The sequence below is a fragment of the Lepidochelys kempii genome, chromosome 7, assembly GCF_965140265.1.
Source record: "Lepidochelys kempii isolate rLepKem1 chromosome 7, rLepKem1.hap2, whole genome shotgun sequence".
NCBI lineage: Eukaryota > Metazoa > Chordata > Testudines > Cheloniidae > Lepidochelys > Lepidochelys kempii.
In genome coordinates this window covers 101854910-101873847 of record NC_133262.1, presented here as the reverse complement: position 1 = coordinate 101873847, position 18938 = coordinate 101854910, and the positions used below count along the sequence as shown (strand labels likewise).

Here is an 18938-nt window from a genome sequence, read left to right as displayed (position 1 = left end):
GATCGTCAAGAACAACTTCCAGACAATGAAATCTATTAAGATGTGAAATAGTCTCTCAAGGGAGTCTATTGCTTGTGCTATTTAAAACTAAGTCCCAACTTTTTGTCCCATTAAAAAGCTAGACTAGACAAAGCACTGTAAAATCTGTTTGTAGAGAACAAATCCTCCATTGAGAGTGTGGTGGTCGAGATGATCTAATGGGTATTTTCTCTCTCTAATTTATGATACTGTGCTGGAAAGGATGCAAGATGCAATTTTTGATGTTTCCTACACACAAATATATAACTGACCTGATTAAAGAAGTCTTACAGTATTTCTCACTAAAAAAGGTTGCTGTCACCTTTGTCCAGTGCTGCTTTGTAGAAGAAAGTAAAAAGGGCTGGTAGGAGGAGGAAGAATTGTTAGAGAATATTGAAAACTTACTGAATAATGTAAGGAAAATAGAAAAAATTAAAATGACATATAGATCTTATACCACGTGCAATTACAGGGAAAGAGAGAAATAAACACTGAATATATTTATTTATATTCCAAGCCAATAAAACAGAAAGGCTTCTAGTCTGGTAAACCAGTAGTACATATTACAGGGACTGATAAATCCACAGTGCATCAATGCCTATATGTGGAAGATTAATGCAAAATTAAAAGATCCCTTTTTAGCCTCACCACCCACCCATCTGCTGACCAACCTCATCTGCTACTGTTTCAGCAAGCACTACAGCTCCATGCTTAGTAGAGGGATGGGTATTATTAATCAGATACAATAGGAGATGTTGAACATTCATGGCCCTGCAGAGTCTGGTGTTGCTGGTGTCTGCAGTGAAGATTGTGGGGAGAAGGCTGTTTGCTGCCGGTCAGAAATTCTACCAAAAACAAAAACAAAACAAAAAACCCGCCAGTGTTTTTGTGACACTCCTAGGAAGCAAAAATTCCGTAGCTTTGCACAGCCCTGCTCCCAGTATTATTCTTTGTGATTAGGCTAATGAGCCCTGACTCTTCCAGGTATAGTATGGTGTGATACCCACAGGGCTTGGGATCTTTATCAGACAATTAGGTCTCTCCCTCTGTGCAAGCATTTTATAATAAAAAATAAGTAGCCATAATACAGCTTTGAAGCTGGTCAGCATAGCCATTAGCCTGCACAGTTCTTGAGTTAAACTACATTTGCTTATACAGACTTGTTTGCAGTACATTTGCTTGGTAATGAATGTAAATGTTTTATTAAAGTAAATGTTTAGATTTCTTGAATACATTTTGATTTTGTTAACTTCAAAAGCTGGATACATTAAGGTTATATTTATTTGGATCTGGGCAACATACTGTACCCATACTGTATGGTTTCATCTCAATTCAAACTAAATACAGTGGTTGCCATTCAAAAGTCAGCAGCTAACAAAGATTAATGCAGAGTGGTATCTGAGCTCGCACAGTTATTGCCGTCTACTTAAAACATTTATATGTAATATATATATATATAAAGATGAATACCACTGTATTTTGCAGTTTTTTTTAAAAAAATCCTCCAGAATAATTCTGAATCTTTTTGAAGATTTTAATCTGGTTTAGCAATATTTTTCTTTTGGTTTCCTCTGTCCTGGGACCAGCTGGCCTGGCCTGTTCTGTCCTGGTGATATATAGTGCAGTTGGCACACACAATAAGCACCTACTTCGCCAAGCGTGGAATGTAGTTGATCAAGTCTCATCCCTCCAATATTTTTTATAATCCCTTACTCTCTGCTACATTCATAGAGAGCACTTTAGGGCTTATCTGTCAAAAGCATCAACATGACTTGGTTAACTATTAGCTTTTATTTATTCTTTTTTTAAAACCAGTTCCTGACCCAAATTCCCATTTGTCAAAGATAAGTCCCCTTTCGGTTACAAAGCCAGAATGAACAGATATCCTGCACTGTATCCTATAAACAAACAAACTTGGGCCTTGCCAAATGAAACTAGGCAGCAAATTCCAGAGCTGAGAGGCTTCCACCAACAAAGGTGTTTCTGGAAAGGATAAATGCTGGGTGTTCTCTGTAATTAAATTCACAATGTGCATGGAAACTTTGGGCTACCAGAAGCACCTTGGACCCATACTGCTCCTAGTTGGAAACAAGGGTTCCATTACTGAAGAGAATTCTTTGCCTTTCTTGGGGTAGTCAGGGTACTGGCTTTTCTTGAATAAGCATTTTTATACATCTCTTGACATTGATAATCTCATTAATTATCACCTGGTGTCTAATTTCCTGGTTGTTTTTTGGTGGGGGTGGAGGGTTATAGAGAAGGTGATTTCAAAACAAGTCTGCAAAAGTCCTCATATTTCCTTGATCCTTGCCAATCTGGTTTTAGAACTGCCTGTAAGGACCCTGTCCTGTTTTCCTGACTGATGAACTGCTGCCAATAGAAAAAAATTCAGGTGCTCGCCTGATTCTCTTTGATCTACCAGCCACCTTTGAGAGCATTGACCACAAAGTGTACTGACATGGCTGCAGGGCCAGGCCTTAGATGGAGCTGCTCTTTTGCTACAATGGCTGTCTTGTTTGACATAACAAAGGTTGTCATTCTGATACCCTCCTGTTGGATGTGTGTAACGCTGTGAAGGATGCTATCGAGGTGGCATGTTCGGTGTGTTTTCTATGTAGACGGTACTCCAGTCCATGTTTTCTTTTCATTGGAAAATCCAGCTGGTACAGTTGTTGAGCATTCCAAATATATTGTCAGGATTGGGCTTGGATGAAAGAGAACTGCCTGCAGTTTAATCCAGATAAAACAGATTGTTGTGGTAGTTTGAGAACAAGCTGTAAGAAGAAATGGCAAAGGTGATATCTCTTCTCTCATTAGGGAGAATTTTGTTGCCTTTAGCTCCTCAGATTTGAATCAAGGACAGAATATGGCCCTTAGGGGGAGTGAGTGAGACAGAGTATATTATTCAGAGAGAGGACGAATAGCAGACTACAGGATTTGCTTCACTTACTTCTGTATTTTATGCTGCACTTAAAAGTGTTGGACAATTGTAGTACTAGGAAAATTTGACACCTGATTTGCCTTTCTATTTCGGAAAAGCTGCACAGCCAGATTTCTTAGATACTACTTCTTCAGTTCCTGAATATTGCAGATTGCTTTAATATCGCATAAGGGATTGGAAAAGAAGCTTCAGCTCCTTTCATATCATTATTGTTGCTAGGAAACCACTCCCTTTGACTATGTATGTTGAGCATGTCTGTATTTGCCTTTGGCTCTCAGAAGGACAAAAATCACCATGTGGTGCTGGGAAAAAAATGTTCAAAACTACTTTAAAAATTAAAACTCTGCCAACTGATTTTCTGGATTACAGATGCCGCTGCTGCTGGTATTCTACAGTTTGCAAACAGTACAGATGAGACACAGTCAGACCCTCCCAAGCTTCATGTGCTTTAAAGTCAGGCTACATTCTTAGTGCTTCCTTCTGCTACCTGCACTGTCTGAGCAGCTAAAGCACCATATGGGAAAGGGGACAAGGAGTGCTTGTGCATAGTTACCATTCAGGAGAAACCACTTCCTTGTTATCCATATGTTTAGCATGTTGCACATATTCTCTGGCTTTCAGAAGAAAGTGACTTGATTTATAGAGTTTTGTTTTCTAGGGAAAAGAAGGCTCTTTTTTTCTCTCTCGCTCTCTAAACTTGAGCTTCAAGATTGAAGAACATCCTAAAAACAGAGTCTTAGATATAAACATGTTGGGGTCTTGTTGCGGTTGCTTTTCAGTGTGTCTTTCCCAGCAGGCTCCAAGCCAATGAGTAAGTATTTTGAAATACTCTTTTGAGGGTTGGCTGCTTGTTTTTATTTTGTTTTTTGAGAAAGAAGTTAGAAAAGTTAAGGCTCAATTATATAAGGTGATGGTTACATTTTTCATCCAAAATGGGAAGCCCAAGTTTTGCCCAGGGTGCAAGGGGCATTTGCGTGAACAAATCAAGTACAATGGGCAACATTAAAAAGTTAACATTTAACAATAGTTAGAAAAAAGTGGTATCAAACCACAGTTATTTATATTCAAAGAAGAGGGAGACATTCTAGTATCAGGGCAGCAACTGATTGGAAATACTCATTTTTAACATAGAGAAACTAGTTATAGAGCGGGGTGGTCCCTGTGCACAAATCAGAATTGTTGGGTGCACAAAAACCTGCGTATCTCCAGAGTAGTCTGGAGTGTAAACACACATCATCTGGGATGAAGGAGCTGAAAACGTGGTCCTTCAGTGTTATAGAAGTATTTGCTACAGAGAGATTTGTGTTAGATTGTCTTTCTAGAGCTATAGCTGGTAGCAATACATTCTTGCATGAAGAATAAAATAATGTTCTGGGGCTTCTTGGGTTGTGATCTCAGTTTCTCATTCTTTCATATACACTGAAGAATAAAAGGAAAGTCACAGCCCAAACTATTAGGGCCAGTCCAATGGGTTTCTGCTTTGTCTTCATCTGAATCTATTGTGTGAAGTGAATGAGTGAGAAGCTCAATGCTGCTAGGCCTGCTGCCGCCAGCATTTGTGCTGTTAATGGGATGTACATCCAGTGCCAAGCGTCTTCGCAGAACAAAGAAATGTTAATGAAACTTACTAGTGAATTCTAACCTCTGAAAAGCAATGCAAAAATTAACAAAGCACTCCCCACCCTGCTCCATTTGAGCTGTGTTGCAGCTTCTGCTCGTCTTTGCTAAAAGAATCCCATGCTCTGCTCCAGGCACAGATTCTTTCTTCTAGACCTCTATTCCTGCTCCGTAACTATAGGCTACCTCCTGCTATAAGCTCAGTACTGATCATACAACTTCCAGTCTTCATATTAATTCTCCTGTTTAATGTGACACCCCAATATCATAGCTAATTTTATTATTCATTTACAAGAATTATTAATTACTGTTTGTAGTACAGTAGCGCCTATAGGGCCCAGCTGAGATTGGGGCACCATTGTACTACTCATGTAAGAGGCTTACAGTCTAAATAGACAAGACACACAAAAGAGTAGGAGAAAGGAAGGACTATGATTAGAGATTCAGTGATTTGCCCAAGGTTACAGAATCTGTGGCAGAGCTGGGAACTGAACAGAGATCTGTAGAGTCTCAGACCTGTGCCTTAACTACAAACTATCCTGATTTGAAAGCATTATGGCTATTAATGCTGCACTCACCTGATGCTTCTTGTTCACCTCTACCCCGATATAACGCGACCCAATATAACACAAATTCGGATATAACGCGGTAAAGCAGCGCTCTGGGGGCAGGGCTGCGCGCTCCGGTGGATCAGCACGTCAGCATGCCTGGCTCTGACATACTGCTCTGAGCAGCGAGTTAAGGGTGCCGGGCCGGGACGAGGGGTTGGATAAGGGGCAGCGGGTCTCAGGGGGCAGTCAGGGGACAGGGAAGGTTGGATGGTTCGGAGGTTCTGGGGTGGGGCGGTCAGGGGACAGGGAACAGGGGCATTGGATAGGGCATGGGAGTCCCAGGGGGCCTGTTGGGTGTGTGTGTGTGTGTGTGTGTGGATAGGGGACGGGGCAGTCAAGGGACAGGGAGCAGGGGGGTTGGGTAGGGGGTAGGGTCCTGGGGGTGATTAGGAATGGGGGGGTCTCTGGAGGGGGCGGTCAGGGAACAAGGAGCAGGGGGGCTTAGATAGGGGTAGGTCTGGGGAGGAGTGGTTGGGGCAGGGGGGTCTTTGGAGGGGATAGTCAGGGGACAAGGAGCAGGGGGGGGTTGGATGGGTCAGGGGTTCTGAGGGGTCAATCAGGGGGTGGGAAGTGTCTATTAATAATGGAAATGCTCGAGGCCAAAGCAAGTTTGATGTAACACGGTTTCACCTATAACGTGGTAAGATTTTTTTGGCTCCCGAGGACTGCATTATATCGGGGTAGAGGTGTACTTGTCTTTTGTCTATTCTGGCTCCTATTTAAAGAGGTAGGAGGGAGAAGGGTCATTTAGATTTCCTTCTTTCACCATCCCCTTCTAAAAATACTGTTCAAAAAATAAACCCAAGCCTTGAAAGCTTTGGTTGTGCTGGCAAATTACAAACCTTTTTATGAATGGGTTTAAAACTCTCCAGACCTGTTCCTGCCAACCTTACGTACCACCCAAGTAGAGGTGTGACCTTGAGTACCACAGAACAGGGTGAATTTTTATAATATATCACAATTACAGCAACACCTGTGCTAAATACCTTTGTGCTGATCTACTGCAAGAATTCACAGGGTATTCAATTGCCTCAGAATGTTTAATTTCTGCATTGTCAACAAGCCACAGGTGTACACTACATGAGCAGATGAAAATGTGATTTGGACTGGTGTGATGACAGTTCTGAGTCCACAATGCATTTGTCTTAAGATACATTTGTGCATCTGTTAACTCTAGCAAATGACTAAATAGTTTCCAGAGGTATTTTATCACATCGACCTTTTTTTATCTCTTGAGAACATTGGGAAGGGGTCATAACAATATTGGGGAGGCTTGCACAGGACAGGTGAAGGTTGATGTGCACTCTGAGATTTATATGTTTATACCCTTTGTAGAGTTAAGTCCCGATGTATCTCAAACGTATACCCCATTCATTCTAATGGGAGTGCTATAGGCAATTAATTTGAGACAAAAATGGCAACAAAAATGATTAGGGGTATGGAACAGCTTCCATATGAGGAGAGATTAATAAAATTGGGACTTTTCAGATTGGAAAAGAGATGAGTAAGGGGGGGAATATGATAGAGTCTATAAAACCATGACTGGTGTGGAGAAAGTATATAAGGAAGTTTCAGAGTAACAGCCATGTTAGTCTGTATCCGCAAAAAGAAAAGGAGTACTTGTGGCACCTTAGAGACTAACAAATTTATCTGAGCATAAGCTTTCGTAAGCTACAGCAAGGAAGTGTTATTTACTCCTTCTCATAACACAAGAACTAGGGGTCACCAAATGAAATTAATAGGCAGCAGGTTTAAAACAAACAAAAGGAAGTATTTTTTCACACAACCCACAGTCACCCTGTGGAACTCTTTGCCAGAGAATGTTGTGAAGGCCAAGACTATATAACAGGGATAAAAAAACCCTAGATAAATTCATGGAGGATAGATCCATCAATGGCCATTAGCCAAGATGGGCAGGGATGGTGTCCCTAGCCAAATGGATCACTGGATGAATACCTGTTCTGTTCTTTCCCTCTGGGGCACCTAGCATTGGTCACTGTTGGAAGACAGGATCCTGGGCTAGATGGACCTTTGGTCTGACCCAATATGGCCATTCTTATGTTCTGAAATGTGTGACCTACATTCCCCATGCTGGAACTTTCCCATGGGTGTTTCCACTTTAGCCTATCTTTGGATTCAAGATATTTAGTTTCTTGGTATCTGCTTTCAGGGTTTACATATACTTTATTTCTATTTAATTAATATTTTAAAACTGTGCCTCTGCCTTGAAGAGAAAATGATCCACTCCAAATGCAGCAAATGCGTTACTTTTGTTTGAAATAGTGTCTGAACAAATGGCTCAGCACACATTAATCTTTTCTGTTTCTATATCTTCTTGTTGCTTTCCATCTTCAGTGACATTGGTATAGGATCTTTATAGCTAAAATATCATTCACCAAGCACATCTACTATAGTAGTATTTCTGTTGCCTTGGCTATCCTTTTGGAGTGTTGTCTCTGGCTAAATTCTTAGCAAAGCCCTAAGATATCTCTTTACATTTTAGCAACTGTTTTAAAATTATCGTTATCAGGATATACCACTATGGCTGCAGTATCTTGATTTATTCTGCCTGTTGATGTTTGCTTCATGTAACAACAGTATGTGCCCTGTAAATAACATACTGCATCTCAGGAAATGAAAGATGTTTTGAATAAATAAATAATATCCTGCTGACTGCTGAGTCTCCCTGCTTTGGTAATGTAGTGTGTAAAAGAGAGTAAATATAACCCTCCTCCTGGGCATTTCCAGACTGCAACATGCCCTCTCCATTTTGTTGTGGTTAAATATACACCCCATCAGAAGACCAGGGACCTCATTTGGATTGACTTTAGAATTAATATTTCAGATATTGCAATGATATGCCCAAGTCCACCAATTTATGTCTTTTTTAAATCAGGATGCTAGCAGCTGGAATCAGTAGATCTAAGGTCTACTATAGCTTAAAATGTGTTGAGCTACTTGATAGTAATGTTGGTACCTCTGAACACACGAGACATCTGAAAATCCAGGATCGATGTGTGATATTTGCCCCTCTAGTGTCTTCTGCTTGCATTTTAAAAGCTGTGATATGTGATGGCCGCATCATGTTGCATTGGGTCATGTGACATGGTGAACCTGACACATGATCTAATACAAACTGATGAGCATGCAATGCTGAATGAGAATTTAAGAAAATACTTCATTTTTAATAAGAGGGCAGGAGCGAGCAATTATGAGCAGGAAGTGGATTAAGACAAGTGGCTATCTTGGTATAATCATCTGTAATTACATAATTAATCACAGGTTTAGCTTAATAGGTGATATAATAAATGAAAAGGACATAAAATATTAATCTAAACATGTTTAAGTTGGGATGGGTAGTTGCATTAACTTTACATGCTTGGTTTGGATGGGTATACAGAATTATACATTAAGAAATATAACACCTCCCACTGAGACTGAAAACTGAGACATGAATGGTTTGCAAATTTTGTAGCTGAATCATTTTCACAAACTATGGCTTAGGTAAAAGACAGAAATCTATCAAATGTTGTACAGATTAACTTATCACCTAGTTAAATGGGCTGTCAGTCTGGGATGACTGTGCTTGGCAGGGTGAATTCAAATGCATGTAAATTTCCCTGGTGGCTGACTAGCGAGTATGGTGGAGCTGTCAAATGATGACATGTGAAAATACATTAACATTGTTTAAAATATATTTGAAGGGGATAGCTCATATTTTGATAACATTTTCACAGGCAAATGATTTGTATGAGATCTGAAATACCGACCACATAATTCATTCTGCAAGTTTTTTTAATAGTAACTCTTCAGATATGTTTTGTGTTTTAAAAGAAGCCCCCAAACAATTAACAGTTACCACATAAACCGGTTCGAGTCCCATGTGCCATCATTGTATAGAGTCAGTGTTCCGACAGCCTCACTTGTCAGTTTCACTTGATCTTACAAAAAGTGATTAGAAACTTCAAAAGAACCAATTACACAGTCCATTGTGTTATACACCTGTGAATTTTTTTAAAAGCACAGAGTCTCTTGGTCCTCAACATAATTGTACTCTCTATTTTTAATCTCTAGTATTTATTTGGAAGACAGATTTCCTGACTTAATGAGATTTTTCTCAACATTTGAGGAAAACAAAGTATTAAAAGTTCTCTACTGCGTTAGTTTTCCTTAATTCTTTCTTTAGGGTTTAGTGACATCTGAATCATTAAAAGCAAACAAACAAAAAAAAAACCAAAGGATGTTTGTGATGGTCAGTTAGTTTGTTCCCTGTTACATATGTTACCAGAATTCTTCAATGGTAACATAAAGATATAGCTTATACTGGGAAAGGGTCATAGCCTAGACGTGACCAAGTGTTGACTGAGTTGTATGATATGAAAAGTCTTAAATTTTCAGAGGGGAGAGCATAGCCTGGCCTAAAAACAGCAGATCTCACAGTTCAGCAGTCAACCATGGGGTCTGATACATGAAAAAAAATTACTTATGCTGTCAGTTTCTATTATTTACATGATCTTTCTATTGTTCAGCTGGGGACGTGGATGTGCAATTCAGCTAGAAAAATTGCAGATTTACACAGATGGGTACTGGCATGTGACCAGGGTTTAAACAAAATGCATGGGTAAAAATCAAGCATAGACAATGCTGGCGGCTGATTTAAAGGTGAGAGTGTTTACAGATACTTGTTGGTATGTAAGGCTCCCTTCACAATGATGGCTGTGATGATGGGCAAGTATTGTCAGTATTTTGAGTATTTAGACATCTTGACTTACTATTGGGATACTGGTTGTGGGGCTTTGTCGCACCATAAAAAGCCTAAACATAGCTGACATTCTATAGCAAAAGTACTCTTTCAATGGGACAATGTAAAATGACAGACCTTACAGAGGTCAGGAAATAGATCTTTTTCTTCCATCTATGGGGGATGTTATGATGCTGAGAACAGGGGATTAAAAGAGCAGAGAGAGCTTCCTTTCTCTTGTATCTGTTGTTCCTCTGTTTTGTTGTGGACAATGTAATGAAGCATCACTTGCTACAGTAAGATGTGAGAGTTGGAAGATGGAATACAGTATTACTCACAGTCAGTGCAAGTGCAACAATAAACCTATTGCCTATAAAGCTCACTGTAAATTTTGTGTATTAACTTTATGTTCATAAGAACATAAGAATGGCCATACTGGGTCAGAACAAAGGTCCATCCAGCCCAATATCCTGTCTACTGATAGTGGCCAATGCCAGGTGCCCCAGAGGGAATGAACTTAATGGGTAATGATCTAGTGATCTCTCTCCTGCCATCCATCTCCACCCTCTGACAAACAGAGGCTAGGGACACCATTTCTTACCTATCCTGGCTAATAGCCATTAATGGACTTAACCTCCATGAATTTATCCAGTTCTCTTTTAAGCCCTGTTATAGTCCTAGCCTTCACAACCTCCTCAAACAAGGAGTTCCACAGGTTGACTGCTGCTGAGTGAAGAAGAACTTCCTTTTATTTGTTTTAAACCTGCTACCCATTAATTTCATTTGGTGGCCCCTAGTTCTTATATTATGGGAACAAGAAAATAACTTTTCCTTATTCACTTTCTCCACACCACTCATGATTTTATATACCTCTATCATATCCCTCCTTAGTCTCCTCTTTTCCAAGCTGAAAAGTCCTAGCCTCTTTAATCTCGCCTCATATGGGACCTGTTCCAAACCCCAAAACATTTTAATTGCCCTTTTCTGAACCTTTGCTAATGCCAGTATATCTTTTTTGAGATGAGGGGACCACATCTGTATGCAGTATTCAAGATGTGGGTGAGCCATGAATTTATATAAGGGCAATAAGTTATTCTCCGTCTTATTCTCTATCCCTTTTTTAATGATTCCTAACATCCTGTCTGCTTTTTTGACTGCCGCTGCACACTGCGTGGACGTCTTCAGAGAACTATCCACAATGACTCCAAGATCTTTTTTCTGCATAGTTGTAGCTAAATTATCCCATATCATACTGTATGTATAGTTGGGGTTATTTTTTCCAATGTGCATTACTTTATATTTATCCACATTAAATTTCATTTGCCATTTTGTTGCCCAATCACTTAGTTTTGTGAGATCTTTTTGAAGTTCTTCACAGTCTGCTTTGGTCTTAACTATCTTGAGTAGTTTAGTATTGTCTGCAAACTTTGCCATCTCACTGTTTAGCCCTTTCTCCAGATCATATACGGATAAGTTGAATAGGATTGGTCCTCGGACTGACCCTTGGGGAACACCACTAGTTACCACTCTCCATTCTGAAAATTTACCATTTATTCCTACCCTTTGTTCCCTGTCTTTTAATCAGTTCTCAATCCATAAAAGGATCTTCCCTCTTAACCCATGACAACTTAATTTACGTAACAGCCTTGTTAAAGGCTTTCTGGAAATCTAAGTACACTATGTCCACTGGATCCCCCTTGTCCATATGTTTGTTGACCCCTTCAAATAACTCTAATAGATTAGTAAGACATGATTTCCCTTTACAGAAATCATGTTGACTTTTGCACAACAATTTATGTTATTCTATGTGTCTGACAATTTTATTCTTTGCTATTGTTTCAACTAATTTGCCTGGTACTGACGTTAGACTTACCAGTCTGTAATTGCCAGGATCACCTCTAGAGCCGTTCTTAAATATTGGCGTAACATTAGCCATCTTTCAGTCATTGGGTACAGTAGCTGATTTAAAGGACAGGTTACAAACCATAGTTAATAGTTCCGCAATTTCATAGTTGAGTTCTTTCAGAACACTTGGGTGAATGCCATCTGGTCCCAGTGACTTGTTACTGTTAAGTTTCTCAATTAATTCCAAAACCTCCTCTTGTGATACTTTAATCTGTGACAATTCCTCAGATTTGTCACCTACAAAAGACGGCTTAGGTTTGGGAATCTCCCTAACATCCTCAGCTGTGAAGACTGAAGCAAAGAATTCATTTAGTTTCTCTGCGATGACTTTATTATCTTTAAGTACTCCTTTTGTATCTTGATCATCCAGGGACCCCACTGGTTGTTTAGCAGGCTTCCTGCTTCTGATGTATTTAAAAAACATTTTGTTATTACCTTTTGAGTTTTTGGCTAGCTGTGCTTCAAACTCCTTTTTGGCTTTTTGTGTTACTTTTAATTGGCAGAGTTTATGCTCCTTTCTGTTTACCTCACTAGTTCATGCCTTGCATACTCATAAAAACCCCTCAGAATCCATCTTTGAAATTCCCAGGCTTTTCAGGGGACTCACAAATATCCCTTGTATAAACCTGTTTGAAGCTGGCCATTTTGGTTATATCTTTAGGGATCTGTAGAGGAGCCAGAAAACAGCACATCAAAGCAGAATCCAAATTGTGCCCCAATGTGGACAGCATGTTCTCACTGTCTGGTGATACTGAAAGGAGGATAGGAGACATTTGATCTGGGTTTAATCAGGCTTTATTATTAGATGTCTGGACTAATCAGCTGTCAAGGTTCCTCCCCCACTCTGAACTCTAGGGTACAGATGTGGGGACCTGCATGAAAAACCTCCTAAGCTTATCTTTACCAGCTTAGGTCAAAACTTCCCCAAGGTACAAAATATTCCACCTGTTGTCCTTGGACTGGCTGCTACCACCACCAAACTAATACTGGTTACTGGGGAAGAGCTGTTTGGATGCGTCCTTCCCCCCAAAATACTTCCCAAAACCTTGCACCCCACTTCCTGGACAAGGTTTGGTAAAAAGCCTCACCAATTTGCCTAGGTGACTGCAGACCCAGACCCTTGGATCTTAAGAACAATGAACAATCCTCCCAACACTTGCACCCCCCTTTCCTGGGAAATGTTGGATAAAAAGCCTCACCAATTTGCATAGGTGACCACAGACCCAAACCCTTGGATCTGAGAACAATGAAAAAGCATTCAGTTTTCTTACAAGAAGACTTTTAATAAAAATAGAAGTAAATAGAAATAAAGAAATCCCCCCTGTAAAATCAGGATGGTAGATATCTTACAGGGTAATTAGATTCAAAAACATAGAGAACCCCTCTAGGCAAAACCTTAAGTTACAAAAAAGATACACAGACAGAAATAGTTATTCTATTCAGCACAATTCTTTTCTCAGCCATTTAAAGAAATCATAATCTAACACATACCTAGCTAGATTACTTACTAAAAGTTCTAAGACTCCATTCCTGGTCTATCCCTGGCAGAAACCAGCATATAGACAGACACAGACCCTTTGTTTCTCTCCCTCCTCCCAGCTTTTGAAAGTATCTTGTCTCCTCATTGGTCATTTTGGTCAGGTGCCAGCGAGGTTACCTTTAGCTTCTTAACCCTTTACAGGTGAGAGGAGCTTTCCCCTGGCCAGGAGGGATTTCAAAGGGGTTTACCCTTCCCTTTATATTTATGACATCAGCAGATACAAGTGTACAGTTCAGGTAACCCCATGTTTATTCCATAATTGGCCGGGGGCTTCTACCAGATCCCCCTCTTTTTCCATCCAGGTCCCTCCAGCAAATCCATTGCAGGGACCTTACCATTCTCCCTGCAACCCTTTGTAGGAGGGTTAAGGTGGGCTATAATAATGGGGGTTGGCTCCCTGCCGTACCAATCACAGGAGTCCCCGACCGCCCCCTGTTCACTCCTTTACTGAACACCTCTTTTTAAGTAATTTTCCAAGCCATTTATCCAGTCTCTGTATGCCTTTCCTATGGAGTACTTGCACTGGACATCCACCACAAGGAGGTGCCAGCCATTAGCTTGGCTGCCTCCTCCCCAAATGCAGTCGGGTTCCCAGACATCTCATAATGTCCTCTTTTATATCAGTCAAAAACATGACAACACCTAAGTCTGACAGGTGAACCCCATCCTCCCGAAACAACTGGTGCCCCATATACTGTGCCAGGATGTGAAATTACTGCCCCTCCTAGGGTCCTGAGGAATTTGGTCACCTCCCTGTTCACCTCCTTGCCTTTTCTACCCTGGGGGAAGGGGTTCATGGCTTCCCACTAGACCCTGTGCTGAAGCAGGTCTGACCATACAATGTTAACTCCTGGAAAAATTTCAAGGATCAGCCTCAAGTTCCTCCTTGCTCTGAACATTCGTTCCACCCCTTTAAGCATTCCCCAATCGTTTTTTCTCCAAGGTGTACTGCAATTATATCTTGTGGCCACTGATGGGCCCACACAGCATACAGCAATGGTATCACTGGATCCCATAACATGCCTCTCTTTGCATGCTGACTGAGTACTGCTTCACCACCGAAGCCCAGCTGCGAACACTCGGGCAATTTGAACGCATCCTATGCACCCAAAAGACAATACTGTGCCCGAAGATTCACACCACCATCTGCATGGCCAGTCATCCAATATCTGTAATGAGATTACAACAAATTAATACTGACTTACCATCTGAAGTCTTACATCCTTTCATTGTGCGCCCAAATGCCAACACTCGATTGCTTGAATAACCTCTGCTCCCATACCTAGCTATGCTGCTGCCATTGCTGCCCCAATTCTGAATGAGTGGGAACCAAATTCATGGGCTGGCAGCCCCAACCTTGGCAGTCCCCATCTCAACATGGTAACAAATTGATATGTTGTGAGGGGACTCCCATCACCATGCATAAAAAGGAGGCCTTCCCCCTTTTGCTCTATTGCCAGGTAGGTCTTCAAAGCCTAAATGGGGCAGACCCCAGGGTTCCCACCCTCCCAGAGGATAACAAATTCACTCCAGCCGACTTGATCCGTCTTTGACCTTCGCAAGTGTAATATCACTGAATGCTCATGTCATTGTATATCATGCAGTTCCAAAGCCCTTCTCCCAGAGTCCCTAATGGACCCAGGTACTAGCTCTCTGATCATGAAAGCACCAAATTATGCTATCAAGAAAGCTGCCCTGAACAAGGCCACCTCCTGTCTACTCTGACACATGGCACCAAGAATCTGTGTGAGATCCCTGAGCACGTAAACTGTAATGAGACAATGGGAATCCTCCCCAGGGGCCACTGGTACTTGACCACTCTGCCAAAATCCTTCAAACTAAAAAACGACTACAAGGATCTGGATCACCATTTAGCCTACTGATGAATGTAATGGCAGAAAGGGGATTCGAGACTGTGGAGGTGCCAGTTGACGGGTTGCCAACAACAGCATGTACCGCAGTACCTGTTCCTCTGTAATGGGCCATATTGTTGACCGGCCTTCCTGAGCCTGAAATTTTATGACATCATTAAAACTTCAGTTATAGCTCTGCCACGTATGCGGAGCAACTGATCTCCAGACCACACTGACACCAAGCCCATCCTACATCAAGGTTCCACAGCGCTAGCGTCATCTGCCTGAGAGCTGGCTGGCTCCTGGTGCCGGCTTTAGAAGTCTGTGGATCTGAAAATGAGATAAGGCATCTGATATGCCATTATCAATCCCAGAGAGGATATAGAATATCAGGGTTGGAAGGGACCTCAGGAGGTCATCTAGTCCAACCCTCTGCTCAAAGCAGGACCAATCCCCAAGTTTTGCCCCAGATCCCAAATGGCCCCCTCAAGGATTGAACTCACAACCCTGGGTTTAGCAGGCCAATGCTCAAACCACTGAGCTATCCCTCCCCCCAATTCAGATATGAAGTAATGTATATTCCCTGGAGCCTTCTCGGGGGGGCCAAGCCTCGGGGGAAAAAACCCACACGTTCTCCAGAGGCAATTGATTTAATGGCCTGGCCACTCTACCCCCAATTCATTCCTGCAAAATTATTGTCTTTAAAACATACCCAAACCCCACCCCTGACTTTAATTATTATTTTACATAAAGGGGATAAGAACCCCCCATTAAACCCATCCCCCAAATTTGACCCATCTGCTTTGCTGGTGTAGTCCCACAAGAGGCTCTTGTCTATTCCATTGCTTTAAGCTGGCCCCTTGCACAGGCTTGCATTCTGTCACCCACATCCCATTCCTGCAGGGCCTAACCTACGGGTGGCCTTTGTTCTACAAAACACATTTTGCAATCATGCCTGAACGTCCAGATGCTGCAAAAAAACCCCAACAAAAAACATCAACTGCTATGGTTAAATGCATGCCCGTGAATGTACTGTATGCATGCCCAATTATACTCAGAGAAAGGCAGGAAAAACTAACTGTTTCCCAAACCTCCTACAACCCAAAAAGGAGTGTCTTAAAAATAGTTACAAAGAAAGCACAAAAATCTAATCAAATATCTTGCTTTTACTGTTTTATTGTTAAACACCAATGCAAGATTGGGCATTTTGCCAAGATTTTACCCTTTAAAAGGCAGTGTGAAGGTGCACTTCCTCAGGACTAGGCCTGAGCGAAATTTTCTGGATAAAACTTTTTTTTTTTTTGGCTGTAAAATGCAAATTCAGGTTGACCAAAATATTTTACGATTTCATATCAATTGTGACAAATTGTTTTGGCTGAAACTTAAAAGCAAAAAAGATCTTACTGGGCTATTGGCCATAAAGGAGGCATCACCATCACACTATGGTTTCTGTGAATTTAATCCTTCATTTCTTTTGCTTTTGTTCCAAATACTCCAAATGGAACATTTTGTTTGATCTGAAACAATTTTTTCTGACTTTTTGGATTTGCTGAAAATTGTCCAAAATATTTTGTTTCTGGTTGAACCAATTTCTTTTTTTTTTTCTTTGAGAATTTTCAGAACTGTCAAAGAACCGAAAAATAAGTTATTTGCACAGCTTTAGCTAGGACCAGCCCAGAAAAAACTCTTTTACTGCAAGAGATAAGTAATCTGGTACTGGCCCAAACCAGTAATTTATTACTTCCCTCTCCACGCAGGCCAGAGTGTTAGGGTGGTGACAAGACTCTGCTCGTTTCCCCACCACTCGCTACATTCTCCTCATCCAGCTGCTCAAGGTTGAGCAGCAGCCCCCAAAGCCTGGCCTGCTGTGTCTCTTGTATGTAGGCTAGAGAGGCCATGCTGGAGAGTAAAGGGGTATCTTACTTGCCCTGATGTTCCGGTGTGTCTATGTAAGGCACATGACAGTGTTCTTTTGAGGTAGCAGCACAGTGTGGCAGAAGTTGTCAGTAGTAGTGAGGAGAGCATCAAAGCTGCTGATTGGTTGGAAGACAGAATAATGAGATGGGGAACAAAGTACTTAAGTGTGGAAGAGTGTGTAATAGGGTAGGAGGAGAGCACAAGCATATGTCAAGTTGAGGGTTAGGACAGAGATCATCATCATTGAGGAAGTGGAGGAAAAGGAAAGGACACAAGTGAGTACAGAACAAAAGAAAAGGAAGGAGGCAGTAAGAAAAAGAAAGATTTTAGGAAGAGGTAGAGTTCATGAGAGCAGACTAGGAGAAGAAAGGGGGGGATGATGGAGGTGAAAAAAGAAATGAGGGCTGAGAGAAAGTGGAGCAGGTAAGGCAGAGAAAAAGGCCTGGTAAAAAGGGCAAAAGATTCCGTGCTCATGCCAGTGGTAAAACAAACCTCCTGTTATCTTATCTTGCAGCCACACACATTTCCACTTAAAACCCTGTAAAATGTTTTTACGGGTGTAAGTGTATTTCTTTAGGATGGGACTATATCCCAGAAGGAGACATGTCTTCATGAGTTGCCAGGGTATTTCACACATTGAATAGGTACATAAAATCCATTTAACTTGTTAGTGAATCAATTGCAGTTCCCCTGGTGTTGCACTGATGTACAGACACTTCCTCTCAGAAAGTGGGCAAAGCTGTCTATGCACAGACAGAAAAGGAGCTCAAATAAATTGGTTAGTCTCTAAGGTGCCACAAGTACTCCTTTTCTTTTTGCGAATACAGACTAACACGGCTGTTACTCTGAAACCTATGCACAGACATGTTCCCTCCTCCTCATTGTTAAACTTTATTCAGTTTTATTAATAGGGGAAAAAAGAGCACAGAAAAAACTAGCGCTCTCATTTTCTTATGATAAGAAAGAACAAAAAGCATTTTTTTTTTTTGCTTTGCCACGAAGGGTGAGCAGAGATAGTAGTAGACTTGGACTGATTAATGGTTTTTTAGATTTGTTCTAACATGTGGAGATCTAATGGATGAACTCCCCCTGGAAAGTAGGGGAACTAACAATTCCAAAATCTCTGTGCATAACAGTGGAAAATGTATGACCTTTGGAATACAAAAACAAAGAAAGCCATAAGAAAGAAGAAAGGAAAAAAGAACATTTCTAATATCATAACTTTACTTTTACACCAGTGCCAGAACCCAGACCAGTGATGGCATGTCCCTTTTCAGTCTGATTGTCCTTGCCAGGACGGTTTTATATATATATATAAGCAGGGAAAAGCAAATGAGTGGAGGTTATAATATAAAACAGGCTTTCTTACCTTCTCTTACATCCTTTCTGTTATTTGCTTTTGCTGTTTACAACACTAATTCCACTCCTTTCAATAGGTAAATTATACTTGTTTTGTGTGCACATGAATGTCAAGTCACTGTTACGCTACTTTATCACTTATACCCACTTACATCTGTTTTCTGACCAGCTGATATGCAATTTATACCACTGCTTTCACTCCTGCAGAGTTTATATTCAATACATATGAAAGTAGCTATTTCTGGGGTAAATGTCCATATTTTTTCAATGGGGAATTAGCTCCTGAGGCTGAAACAAAGTAACAACTGAATGTTTTGTACTTTGATATCTAATGAAGTGAGCTGTAGCTCAAATAAATTGGTTAGTCTCTAAGGTGACACAAAGTCCTCCTTTTCTTTTTGCAGATACAGACTAACAAGGCTGCTACTCTGAAACC

At 40.9% G+C, this 18938-nt stretch overlaps 1 long non-coding RNA gene across 1 annotated transcript; it reads right to left on the bottom strand.

The window, feature by feature from the left end:
• Nucleotides 1–13296: 13296 nt before the first annotated feature.
• On the bottom strand, nt 13297–18618 carry LOC140914941 (uncharacterized). Its single transcript, XR_012160046.1, has 3 exons — nt 18513–18618; nt 17150–17259; nt 13297–14542 (listed from the first exon to the last, which is right to left on the bottom strand). It is a non-coding gene; the product is annotated as an uncharacterized lncRNA (long non-coding RNA).
• Nucleotides 18619–18938: the final 320 nt, after the last annotated feature.